The following is a 12,364-nucleotide window of genomic DNA, read 5'->3' as shown; positions in this document are numbered from 1 at the left end:
GTATTGTAATACTTAGAAAAGACAGAAATACTGTCATTTGCAAAATCATGGATGAACCCGGAGGACATTACGTTAAGTAAAATAAACAAGACACAGAAAAAAAAGTAACACATGGCCTCATTTATATGTGGTATTAAAAAATTAAAATATCCCAAAACTTGGACTCAAAATATTAAAGAATAGAATGCTGGTTACAAGGGACTGGTGAGGAGAAGCTGAAGAGATCTTGGTCAAAGGATATGAGGTGCCAGTAAGTCAGAAGGCGTAACATATGTTGATTATAGCAAATAGTGATGTATTGTGTTCTTCAAAATTGCCCAAAGTAGAGTTCAGTGATGGAGGAGGGTCATTTGTCTATCTGTTGCTTTCATTGGTTAATTAATAAAGAAACTGCTTGGACTTTGATAGAACAGAAAATTAGGTAGGTGGAGTAGACAGAACAGAATGCTGGGAAGAAGGGAAGTGAGGCAGACGCTATAACTCTCCTCCCCAAGATGGATGTAGGTTAAGATCCCTTCTAGTAAGCCACCACCTTGTGGTGCTACACTCATTAATAGAAATGCGTTAATCAAGATGTGAGAGTTAGCCAGTAAGGCTAGAGCTAATGGGCCAAGCAGTGTTTAAAAGAATACAGTTTCCGTGTAATTATTTTGGGTAAAGCTAGCCGGGTGGCAGGAAGCGGCCTGCAGCTCCTTCTACAGTTTAGTCATTCTCATTAAAGAAAGAATAGATAAGCATAAGATAATGCATATGTTAATTAGCTTGATTTAGCCATTCCATGCGTAATTCAAAACATCATGTTGCATATAATAAATATATAGCATTTTGCCAAGTTAAATAATTGGTTAATGCATAAACACAGTAAACCAAATCCTAGACTCTGGAATTAAAGGTCATCTAGCCCTATTGTTATCAAGTACACTTTGGGTCAATCTGGCCAGAAATCGTTATGACTGGTCATCTCCCTGTTAGCCAATTAGCTGTGTTTTTATTTTCCTGATAGGATGTAGGTCTCCAGTGTAACGCACGCTTTCCCTAAGATCTGCTTCCGTTTCAGTTTTCATCTGATGAGGTGAAGCTACCTGATCCAAGCCAGACAAAACAGCATTCATCCCTAGATTATTTTACAGAGGTCAGTGACCCACTGTGTCTATCAAATGGGCAAACGGAATACTGTGGGCTGCTCTGAAATGCTCTGAAACTAACAGGCGGGCAGCAGCAGCAGAGTGGGGGGAGTCCCAGTGGAACCCAGTTCTCTGTTCTTCCCCTGCCTACTTCTAGCTTCCACTCTCCTACAGCGGGCAGTGCAGGCCACCGTTCCTGGACTGAACTGATAAATACCAACACAGACATGTGTGTCCTCCACACCCCCTTCTGAGCATATTTTAGCTAGGTTTTGGTCATTACCAACTATGAGTCTTGCCCTAGGGTTTTATTGCTGTGAAGAGACACCATGACCATAGCAACTCTTTATTTATTTTGTGAAACGGTTTCTCTGTGTAGCCCTTGCTGTCCTGGAACTCACTTTGTAGACCAGGCTGGCCTCAGACTCACGAAGACCCACCTGCCTTTGCCTCCTGAGTGCTGTGATTAAAGGCGTGCACCACCACATCCAGCACCGCGGCAACTCTTACAAAGGAAAACAACTAATTTATTTGGCTTATACTTCCAGGTCACTGTCCAACACTGAGGAGTCAGGGCAGGAGCTCAGGAAGATCATGGAGGAATGCTGTTTTCTGCCTCACTCCAGAACATGCTTAACTAGCTTTTTAGAAAATATTATTTTTTAAGATTATAATTGTATCTCCCTCTTCCCTTTCCCCCTCCCTTTAAAACCTCCCATGCATCCTTCATTGTTATCCTTCAAATTTATAGCCCTCTTCATTCATTATTGTTTTATATATATATATATATACATATATTTCTAAATACACAAATACAGCTTGCTTAGTCTGTATAATGTTATTTTTATGTGTGTTAGCTAGCTTTGTATACAGCCCAGCACCAACTACCAAGGGAATGGTGCTGCCTGCAGTGGACTGAACCCTCCTACATGAATCAGCAGTTAAAGTAACTCCTATAGGCATACCCACAGGCCAACCTGGTCTGGCCAATTCCTCAGTGGAGGTTTCCTTCTCAGATGACTCTAATATGTGTCAAGTTGACATAGCTTCTATACACCACCAGATAGTCATAGGATACGTAAAAAAGTCACCCTCTCATTGTATAGCCCAGGCTGACCTTGAACCAGCAGCTCTCTTACCCCAGTCTCCTAGGTGCTGGGATCAGAAGCATCATCAGGCTTGCCTTATAATGTGCACTTTATTGAGGCCTCGAGATGCTAATTTCTGAGTACTGGGCTCCCTGTCTGTGCTTCCTACTTGGGTGCTGCTGTTACCAATATGGGGATGGGGAGGATAAAAACCAGTTCTTGCTGGAGATAATCTGAAGAACAGTTCCTGGTAACGCCTTTTAGTCAAGCCTGCAGATGGGCAAAACGTTTGCAGATGTTATGGACATATGCGGCTATGAAGGGAAAAGCCAACAATAGAGTTCATAAGTATGGCTAGAGAAGTCCCCGGGGAGATTCTAGAAGAGAGTGAGTTGTGACTGGGGGATGAGCTGTCAGAGACGAGCGTTCCAACCAGAACACCGCGTCCTTGATGAATATTGACTCGATGACTCACAAACAAGTAAACTTCAGTGGGGATTTGCAGGACACCTTCACAGTGAAGGTGAAATCCGTATTCTAAGTCTCCCGCCCTCTTTCTAGGGAGCTTAGGTGAACAGTCTTCCACAATCTCTCTCTATTCACTGAAGGAGGTTTCTCAGTGGAACCCAGAGCTTGTCCATACAGGTGGTCGCCCTAAGCAGCTGGCTCAGAAGAACCCATCTCCACTTGTTGAGTGCTGGAATTACAGGCTGGCTGCTGTGCCCACCTGGTATTTGATGGATTCTGGGGATCCACTCCAGTCCTCATACTCACGTGCAAGCGCCTTGACTGCTGAACCATTGCCCCAGCCCTAAAGACTCTTGGGATCATCTATTTGGATACGCCATCATGAAGGGTGCTTCTGGGTTTGGAGGCTAACGTAGAAGGAGGACCCACTTCAAAACAGAACTTAGCTCAGAGAAGATGGAGTCTTGATCAGACAATGGCTGCCAATTCCCTACCTAACCCGAGGAAGGACTTGTGAACTCTGATGGAGAGAGAGTTAGAAATTGAAGAGGTGTTTCCCCAGACATTCAAGGACTTAAGGAAGCAGCCTTGGACAGATATAGACCTGAGTTTTCCTCCAGGGGAAACTGAGGCAGAAGATTGACAATTAGGAGACATTGGGGCCACCACCCTTGGGCCTGGCCAGAGGATACCTCTCAGATGGCCAACTGGTACTTCTGAAGCATCTGTCATATCCCTGGGGATGCCTGGAAATGCCTCAGAGCATGGAAGCCAGAAAGATGTAATGCCTGAAAGGGAAGGAAGGCTGGGGTGGGAGGGACATCAAGTTATACGGCACACACTGTAGGTATGATTAATAAAGAAAACACCAACGATATAAATATAAACTAGGGACAGATGGTGAAGGCGAAGAGTGGACCTTCGAGCCCTGCTTAGGTGCAGGGAATGAGAAGGAGGCCTTGTGGTTGTACGGGTCAGAACTTCCCACAGAGCAGTACACCCAACAGCTTGTGGGTCTAGGAACAATTTGTTTGTTCTGCGCAGAGAAACAAGCTTGCTCACGCACATGTTTCTCTTACTCTAGTCCTTAAAGCTTGCAGTTCAGGCTTGTGGGCACATTCTGACCCATAAGGCCGTTGCTGCTTTTGTATGGCACCAAGGGGACAGAGAACAGGGAGCTAACATTTACAGAACGTCATCTATGTGTCAGAAGGTCATCTCAGCACGTATCATATCAGTTGATCCTGGCATCAGCACTGAAGAATTTCAGCGAGAGATTGCAGGAATTCAAACTTGGAGGGCAGGGCATGATGCATCTGGGAAGAAGTACCTTGTCTTAAAGTTACCTTAAAGAGATAAATGTCTCCCAGGCTTGGGAGAGCAGATGGAAACCTCGGATAACTGAATAATAAAACTGACAGAACCAGGTTCCCTCTGTCCTGTTTTTGGAGAGTAATTAGTCACTGCCTTCGTTTAACTTTGCTGCTGTGATAGAAAGCCCTGACCAAAGCAACTTAAGGGAGAAAGAACTCATTTTGTCTTACAGTTCCAGAGGGAGGCAGTCTCTCATGGCAGGAAAGACGTGGCAACAGGCAGGAAAGCAAGCTGGCAAGAGCAGAAACTGGCTGGTGGTTCTACAGCCATACTGAGTTAGTAGAAAGTGAACAGGAAGTAGGGACGGTCTACAAACCGTCAAAGGCCCACCACCAGGGAGGCTCTACCCCTTAAAGATTCCACAACCTTCTCAAGCAGCGCTACAAGCTGGGGACCAAGTGTTCGATCATGTGAGGCTATGGGGACATTTTTCATTCACACCACAACAGACATGGACGTGTACAGAGAGGCAAATGCAGAGGTGAAGACTTGAGTGCCATCCAGATACCACCAAAGGGAAAAAATGAAAGAATCCAGATACCACCAAAGGGAAAAGCCTAGGAACCCAGATACTACCAAAGGGGAAAGCCTAGGAATCCAGATACCACCAAAGGGGAAAGCCTAGGAATCCAGATACCACCAAAGGGGAAAGCCTAGGAATCCAGATACCACCAAAGGGGAAAGCCTAGGAATCCAGATACCACCAAAGGGGAAAGCCTAGGAACTCATGTCTCAGCCGTGCCTGCTCTGTTTGGAAGAGACACAGCCAGAGACATTGGTCTGAGGCTCTGAAATATTTGGCTCCTCTCAATCCACGCTCCTTACAGACTTTCTGATTCTCATGTGGTTCTGTTGTGGCCCTTCTTTAAGGAAGAGAATTCATGTGTAAATTGGGATTCCAGTGAGAAGTCGCCTTCTCTGAGGTCTGCCCACAGGGAGGGCACAGACTGGTTATGTTCAGATGATCTACCTGAGTTACAGGATAACTGTCTCCCTTGTAAAAATAATAAACAGGAAGAGTTTGCGCATCACCGTGGAAAGCAGAGTTACAGGAAGTCTGACCTTCAGCAGTGTCTGCTCTCTGGACACTACCCAAGCCAACTGGTTAAACTCACAGTAATGAGGACCTGGGCAGTCTTTTACTGTTTTAATCATGGAAAGTTAATAAGTTGTATATTAACGTCACCCAGTGAAGCCTTTTAGAATGAGTTAGTAGCTTCCAAGTGTGACTCTCTGTGTCACTGCCCCAGCTTTTTTCAATTGATGACGCTGAGTACAATGGAACTAAAACTAGTCACATTACACGGGAGAGTGTTCAGTTCAGATCAGCCTGACGCTAAAGCCTGGGGTCTTTTGTGTATCATGTTGGGTAAGATGCTTCCTAATTCACAAAAATTTCCACAGACAGTATCACTTCGCTCCTCATACGAACCGGAATGTGATGGCAGTGACCCAGGGCAGCCTTGTGCTGTACCTGACCAGGGCTATGAGGGGCCCTGCAGCTGTGTCCAGGGTGGGAGACCCCAGGAAGGGACTGTAGCCGCCTCGACGGGTGCTCCGAGTCACTGGTTCGGGCGCCACTGTAGCGGCCTCGACGGGTTACTCTGTCTAGGGTTTGTAACCCGCCTGGCTGGCCAGTTATTCCAGGGTCACGGAGAGGCACCACCTGAAAGGCATAGGCTGATAAGCAGGAAGGAGGCTAAGCGTATTTGTCAAAGCCTCCGTTTATTAGGGTCATGGTTACAGCTTATATAGCCCCTGAATGGGGAGCTTGGGGGGCTGGGGCACGGTGGTCCACGTCCGTCAAGCAGTCTGAGAGGTTACGATGGGTCGGGTCACAATTCCTTGGTCGGGAAGTCACAAGGTGACACACCTAGTTGTCTAGATAGTTTGGAATGTGAGGCAGGTTCTGCTAACAGATAGCTCTCTATTAACAGTTAATTTGGGTGTGGGATAGGCTTGGTCAATAAGACTATTCTCAATACAATTGAAAAGTAAAGCTCTCTACAAAAACTCCTCACGGCAGTGCTTCCTATAAATTTTGGGGGGACACGGCTCCTGACAAGGGACAACAGGATCTAAGGGCTCTGTGATAGGTTCTTCTTTCAGCACATCCAGTGAGACTGTTTGAAGACTAAGAGGGAGTTAGCTCTCAAAGGAAGACAGGAGAGTAAAGTCTTAAAAGTAAAGAAATGCAAGAGCCACATAAAAATTTAGGAACTTCTGCCTGCAGGTCAGTTTGTAAGTCAAGCAAGTAGGAAAGAAGATTCTCTGTGAGTCAAAACTCCTCGAGGCATCTCCAAATAATCCATTCCAGAGCTCTGGGGCTCCATAAGTCTCACCACCCCCAGTCCTGAGGCCTTCTGGTCTTTTCTTTTTTTTTTTTTTTTTATATATTTTCTTAAATTCATTTATTTATTGTGATGAGGCAAGGAATGAACTCAAGTTTCCTACAACTGAGTTACATCCTTAGAATCTACAAAGTATTTCTTTTTTTTATTATTAATTAATTTATTTAATTATTAAAGATTTCTGCCTCTTCCCCGCCACCACCTTCTAACTTGCTTTTGCCTCCTATGAAAAAGCGCACGTCACCGTCCATTCCAAAGCACCTGGTTGTCAATGCTGACCCCTGCTGGCCAGTTAATGATAGGGCGTGAGGATGTTAGATTTGGTATCCAGCATCATTTAACTAGGCGTATGAGTGTCTACAAGCAAAGCATCCTAGCCATCCTCACTCACAGGTCTGACAGGGGACCCCCAGGGCTCCTAGGAAGGAGAGTGCCTGCCTACTGCTCCTGCACACTGTGCACTGAGTGAGGCAGGCCAGGGATCCTGGCAGTATCTTCAGACACCACTGTAATAATATTACTTTCTCCTAAGGCTGCTGCCTTCAGAATTGTCCCTGGTGTGGAACAAAGAGACTGAGCTATGCCTCCGCCCACCAGAGAAAAGTCCTGGACACATCAACATGGAATGTTTCCCTGGCCTTGGCCCATGCATTTCTACATTCGTCTTCCCGGTGGAAAAATAAAGGCAGATTTCCCCATTCAGTTTCCTATATGGAACTCTATATCCAGGTAAGCATGGTGATCCTTCAGCGTATGAGGCTTTTCAAATCGTCATCTCTAGACATCCGTGTTATAATTTGTTCTAGCTAAGTTAAATGTGGTAGTGGATTATTGTTTCCTGACATAGACTGATCAATACTAAGAACGCACGGTGTAGAGTTTGCTGTTCTTCATGCACTCTTCGCCTTATGCCCAAAAGATCTCTCTTCAGACATATAATGTCTCTAAACTAAGGCCCTTAAAAATGTCCGAGGCATTTGCATCACATTGGAACGTAATAAAAAAGCTGGCCAACATGGTTATTAGTTGCCTGGCTCTAGAGACGGAAAACTGCACATTTTCTTCATGTGTAAGCAGCACCAATACATGCTTCATCTCCTGCCTGGGCTCAAAACCAGACTCTTCATGTATTATTCAGATGTCATTTCGCCTCGGATATATAGAAACCCTTATGTTAAAAATGAAGATATTATATCCCAAGAAACACCAACTAGTCAACTGTGATCAAAATTGCCTATAAAACCTCCTCCGAAACAACCTCAAGTAGATAATGGGCCCATAACTTTATTTAATCTGGCATGTAAATTTAATTTTTATAATCTTTTTTTAAACACTTTTCAATTCTAATATCCCTAAGCAAAGTTCTACAAGCCATCTATCCCATGGGGGACATGCTGCCTGGCAAGTCCTCAAGTAATAGATGTTTGACCCCGCCGTACAGGACACTAAACCTTCTGAACTGAAAATGACCTTTCGGCTGTGTGGTAATTCTCCTAGCCTCATAATATCTTAAAGCACCGACCACTGGCACCAGACTGCATGCTGTTGTCCTGCGTTGGGGTCACAGTGAAGACTGAAAGAAGCTTCCGTGCTGTGCTGGAGATGGGCACTGAGCCACAATCAAACTGGTCTTCTAAAACTTTTAATTCCAGGGATCTACGAGTATTCTTTTTCCATGCTGCAGTACATGAATCATGAAAATAGAAAAAAATCAAACTATGACTTTTTAGCATGGTTCTTTCATAACCAGAAGACGTGAACGTGGACTGGGAGATCAGCTGGTTAAACTCAGACGACACCCTTCAGTGCCTGCCACTGGGGAAACGGATAGGCCCTGCCATTTTGTTGGGATTTCTCACAATCTAAATAACACGCCGTGTTTTAAAAGTAATCACTGTCCCTAGCATCATCATTTACTTGCTGTTTGGACATGCATGCTCCCTAATTGCATTAGTATGGAGATAAACAGCAACCCGAAGATGAGGCAGTACAGACATGTTTCCAGCACCCCACAGTACCTGTTCCTGTGACTCCAATTTTGTTATCCGACAGGAAGAACTTGCTGGTCTCACCGGGTCTGGAAACAGGTTGCCGAGAAATGACGGTGGCAGCGAGGAGAGGAGGGCTACTCCATACCCGTCCCACTGTGGCAGAGCTAAGGGCCACTCCGTGCCATCCTTCCCGCTGGGGTGCGCAGGTCAGTGGGGTCGGATTACTTTTCATTTGTTACTTTATCAGCCAGTTGATTATCCCTCTGGAAAATATAACAAAGGATGAATAAAACATACATGAGCGTGCAGTCTGCTGTTACAGGGCATTGTGACACCGAGCCTACGCAGGCAGCATCCACCCTTCATTATTAGCTGGCGCGCGGCTCGGCCCGCTCTACCACGGACTAGTTCATGCTTCCAGCAGGATCTCTCGGCTCTTCTCACGTGTGGAGTGGCTCCTATCAGACTTCATTGTCCTTTTAGTCTAAGGCTAATATTAATCAGTTGAGCTAAAATTTCTGGGAAATAATAAAAGGGCATTTCAATGGCTTACTATATTGATACAACTTTTTCCATAGCTTCACATAAACTTTTTGTCAAGAGGCACCCAGTTCACAGTCGTTTAATCTTTAGTTTAAACACTCTCAAACGCTCATGCAATAAAGTCATGCGAGAAAGCAGCTCCAATGACGCAGTCTCAGGTGGAGCTGGTGCTGCTCCTGGCTTCTGGGGCTAAAGGTTGTGTCTCCTCCAGAGCACACCTGAAGCCACTCTGAACGCTGGCTGCAGAACTCTGCCTCTAGGGGGCGTTTGTATTTTAGATAACAAAATAAAAATCTCATCTTTTCCAGAGTTTAGAAAGCAACCCATCACACAGAAATGGAAGTGAGGGCGCGCCCCTAAAGAGATTTAAGAGCTAAATACTCCAATTCCAGCATCACTTCAGCCTAAGGACAGTATCCTTTAAGAAAAGAAAATTGTTGCTGTGTAAACAAGGTATGGCTAGTTTTACAAAAAGTCCCAGCATCTGTTCCAAATTTAACTCAATAACAAACATTTCAGTAAAATTCATTATTTTTCACTTATTTTCTTAAGTCACTACTATTTTAGTATTGCATAATTCATTAGTTTTAAAAATGCATTGTAAAACTCAGGTAAAGACGGACGGTAGCTATGTTTAAGCAAGAAAGCGGTTTTTAAAAATAACAAAAAATAGCAGAATAAAGTAGAAATCACAGGTTCTTATTGACTTGTTCTTTCTTACCAGTCATCCACTGGGTCCAGGCACAGGACTGGGTGCTAGAAAATACTGATTTAAAGGAAGGGCACAGGCTTTGGGGTTGTGGGTCTCAAGAGTTCCAGAGTTGCTGAAGGACAGTGATCAAGGTGCCCACAGATGCTACAAGGTCACATAAAGCAGTAAACAATCTGGTCATGCTTCCCTGAACAAAAACAGCCAAGTACATCAGAAAAGAACCTCATGATGTGATTGCTGGTATAGGCCGAATGGGTGGATGAAGTAAAAAGGGCTTCCTGATGTATACTCTCATATGTAAGAAACTATTTGCTGTAGATGGATCCTGTTTTACACTATGAATAGGTATTACTGTCATTGGTTAATAAAAAGCTGTCAGGCCAGTAGCTGGGCAAGATGTTAGGTGGGGAAGCCAAACTGAGAATGATGGGAAGAAGAAGGGCAGACACAAGGGAGATGTCAGCGAGCTGCCCGGGATGCAAGACATGCTAGAGAAGACAGGTAAAGCCACAAATCATGTGGCAATACATAGATGAATAGAAATGGGTTAGTTTAAATATAAGAGTTAGCTAGTAACAAGCCTGAGCTATTAGCCGAGAATTTATGAGTAATATAAGTATCTGAGTGATTGTTTGGGACTGGGTAGTTGGGACAGGAAACATCCTTTTATAGCTACTACATGCTTATACACAGAGGGTTTCTGAACGCACATCACCAAAAGATATTCCAGAGTCTGGTGAGACTTTGTAGAAGGAAAGAGTTTTAAATGATGTTAGTCCAAGGGAGAACTGATGGGTGGTGCATGAGCAGCTGATGTGAAAAGCATTAAACTAAAGGCATTGCAAAGTGATTGGTTCATAGATTTAAAAAGGACTTAGAAAATCCGGGGTAGAACTATAGGGACCTTTCTGGAGGTGGAGATTGGAATAGAACGTTGGTGGTGGTAAGAGGGATGTGAAATGATAACCGTCATGGTTTGGATTCAAAATGTCCCATAGATTAATATTTTGAATATTTAGTCCCTAGCTGGTAGTATCATTTGGGAGATTCTGGAAACTTCAGGAGGTATGGGCAAATGGCAGAAGTAGGCCACTGTGGACAAGCCTTTGAAGGCTATACCCAATCCCTGGCTCCTACCCTGGTCAACCTCCCGATCTGTCACGCTGTGAACAGGTTCTCTGTTATACTAAAGTTGGTGCCCTTCCTCCCTGCCAGGATGGACTGAAACTCTCTGAAATCACGAGTCAAAACAAACCCTTCCCAGGTGGTCTCTGCTGGGCACTTTGGTCTCTGTGATACAAAATAAACAGACACACTAATTCTCAAACCCATGTTCCATTGAAGGAGCTCACACTGTTCCCTTAGAGGTTCATTTGTTGTAAGGAGGCCACTTGTTTGTTTCCTGGCCGCCCAGGCTCCAGAAATAACCACACAGAACTGTATTAATTAAATCACTGTAGGCCCATTAGCTCTAGCTTCTTATTGGCTCTTTCATATTAATTTAACCCATCTCCATTAATCTGTGTATCTCCACATGGCTGTGGCTTACTGGGTAAAGTTCCATCTGGTGTCTGTCTCTGGTGGGGCTCCATGGCTTCTCTTCGACTCCGTCTCCTTTCTTCCAGCATTCAGTTTAGTTTTCCCCCGCCCAGCTCTATTCTTTTACCCTGTCACAGGCCAAGACAGTTTCTTTCTTAATTAATGGTATTCACAGCATACAGAGGAGAATCCCACATCACTCACCTTTTATACATCATTCTCAATGAAAACATAAAGTTAGGATTATCTGAAGAAATAACTAAAATATTAGCACAGAATCTGCAGTGCCATCCATCAGACCAAGTCCTTGAATGCTTAACCAAAACAATAGGCATGGGAGTACATGGTCTTCCATTTAGATTTCATAGCTAAGAAGGCCCAAACAGCCCTCTTGTTAAACGAGCATTGTAGGGACACACAGCTCTCACAAACATCTTCGGACAAAGGCCTCCAACAGTGTGAATAAAGGCAACATTGCTGTCCTTGTTACAATCTGCATCACCTCCAGACATCATGGCTATGGTGTGAATATGAATGTCTCCCCACGGGCCCGTATGTTGAACCCTTCATCTCCAGGTGGTTATGTTATTTTGAGAGGTGACCTTGCTAGAAGAAGCAGGCCACTGGAGATGTGGTTTTGAAGGTCAGACATGATCCCCAGTCCCTTTTCCTCTCTGTTTCCTGTCCACCATGAGGTGAACAGCCTCCTCCTCCACATATTACTCCTTTCACAATGTTCAGTCAAAGCCCACGGACTCAGAAACCCATGGACAGAAACCCCCAAGACCACGAGCCAAAAGAAACCTTTCCCTCTCTAAATTCTTTGTCAAGTATTTTGACACAGAGGTGACATGTCTGACTAGCAACAACTGTTTAGGTCTGATTATTAATCATTAATATCATCATTGTCATCATTATTATGATTTGCAGGACTTGGGCCACCATTGTTGTATTCTTTGTTGTGGATGCTTTTTAGTTGGTTTGGATTTGGGGTTTGGTTTGGTTTGGTTTACAGTGCTGGGGATGGAACCCAGGACCTCATATATGCCAGGAAGACACTTTGTTACTGATCTACATATCCAGTCTCATGCCTTCACTTGCAAGTTTCAAAGCAATTGGCAATCTGATCAGAACTCATGGTGTTAAATGAATTTGGAAAGGAAAGTACAGGTTT

The 12,364-nt window shown here is 44.3% G+C and overlaps 1 protein-coding gene across 1 annotated transcript in view; it reads right to left on the bottom strand.

The window, feature by feature from the left end:
- Nucleotides 1-8,498, bottom strand: part of Dnajc5b (DnaJ heat shock protein family (Hsp40) member C5 beta) — a 68,193-nt gene extending 59,695 nt beyond the window's left edge. The window contains exon 1 of the mRNA XM_057791056.1: nt 8,424-8,498. The gene's annotated coding sequence lies outside the window, so the exon portion shown is untranslated. The remainder of the gene's footprint in view (nt 1-8,423) is intronic.
- Nucleotides 8,499-12,364: the final 3,866 nt, after the last annotated feature.

The sequence above is a fragment of the Chionomys nivalis genome, chromosome 16 (assembly GCF_950005125.1).
Source record: "Chionomys nivalis chromosome 16, mChiNiv1.1, whole genome shotgun sequence".
In the NCBI taxonomy this organism is placed as follows: domain Eukaryota; kingdom Metazoa; phylum Chordata; class Mammalia; order Rodentia; family Cricetidae; genus Chionomys; species Chionomys nivalis.
Note: the sequence above shows the minus strand (reverse complement) of the source record. Positions and strands in the feature narration are given on the sequence as shown.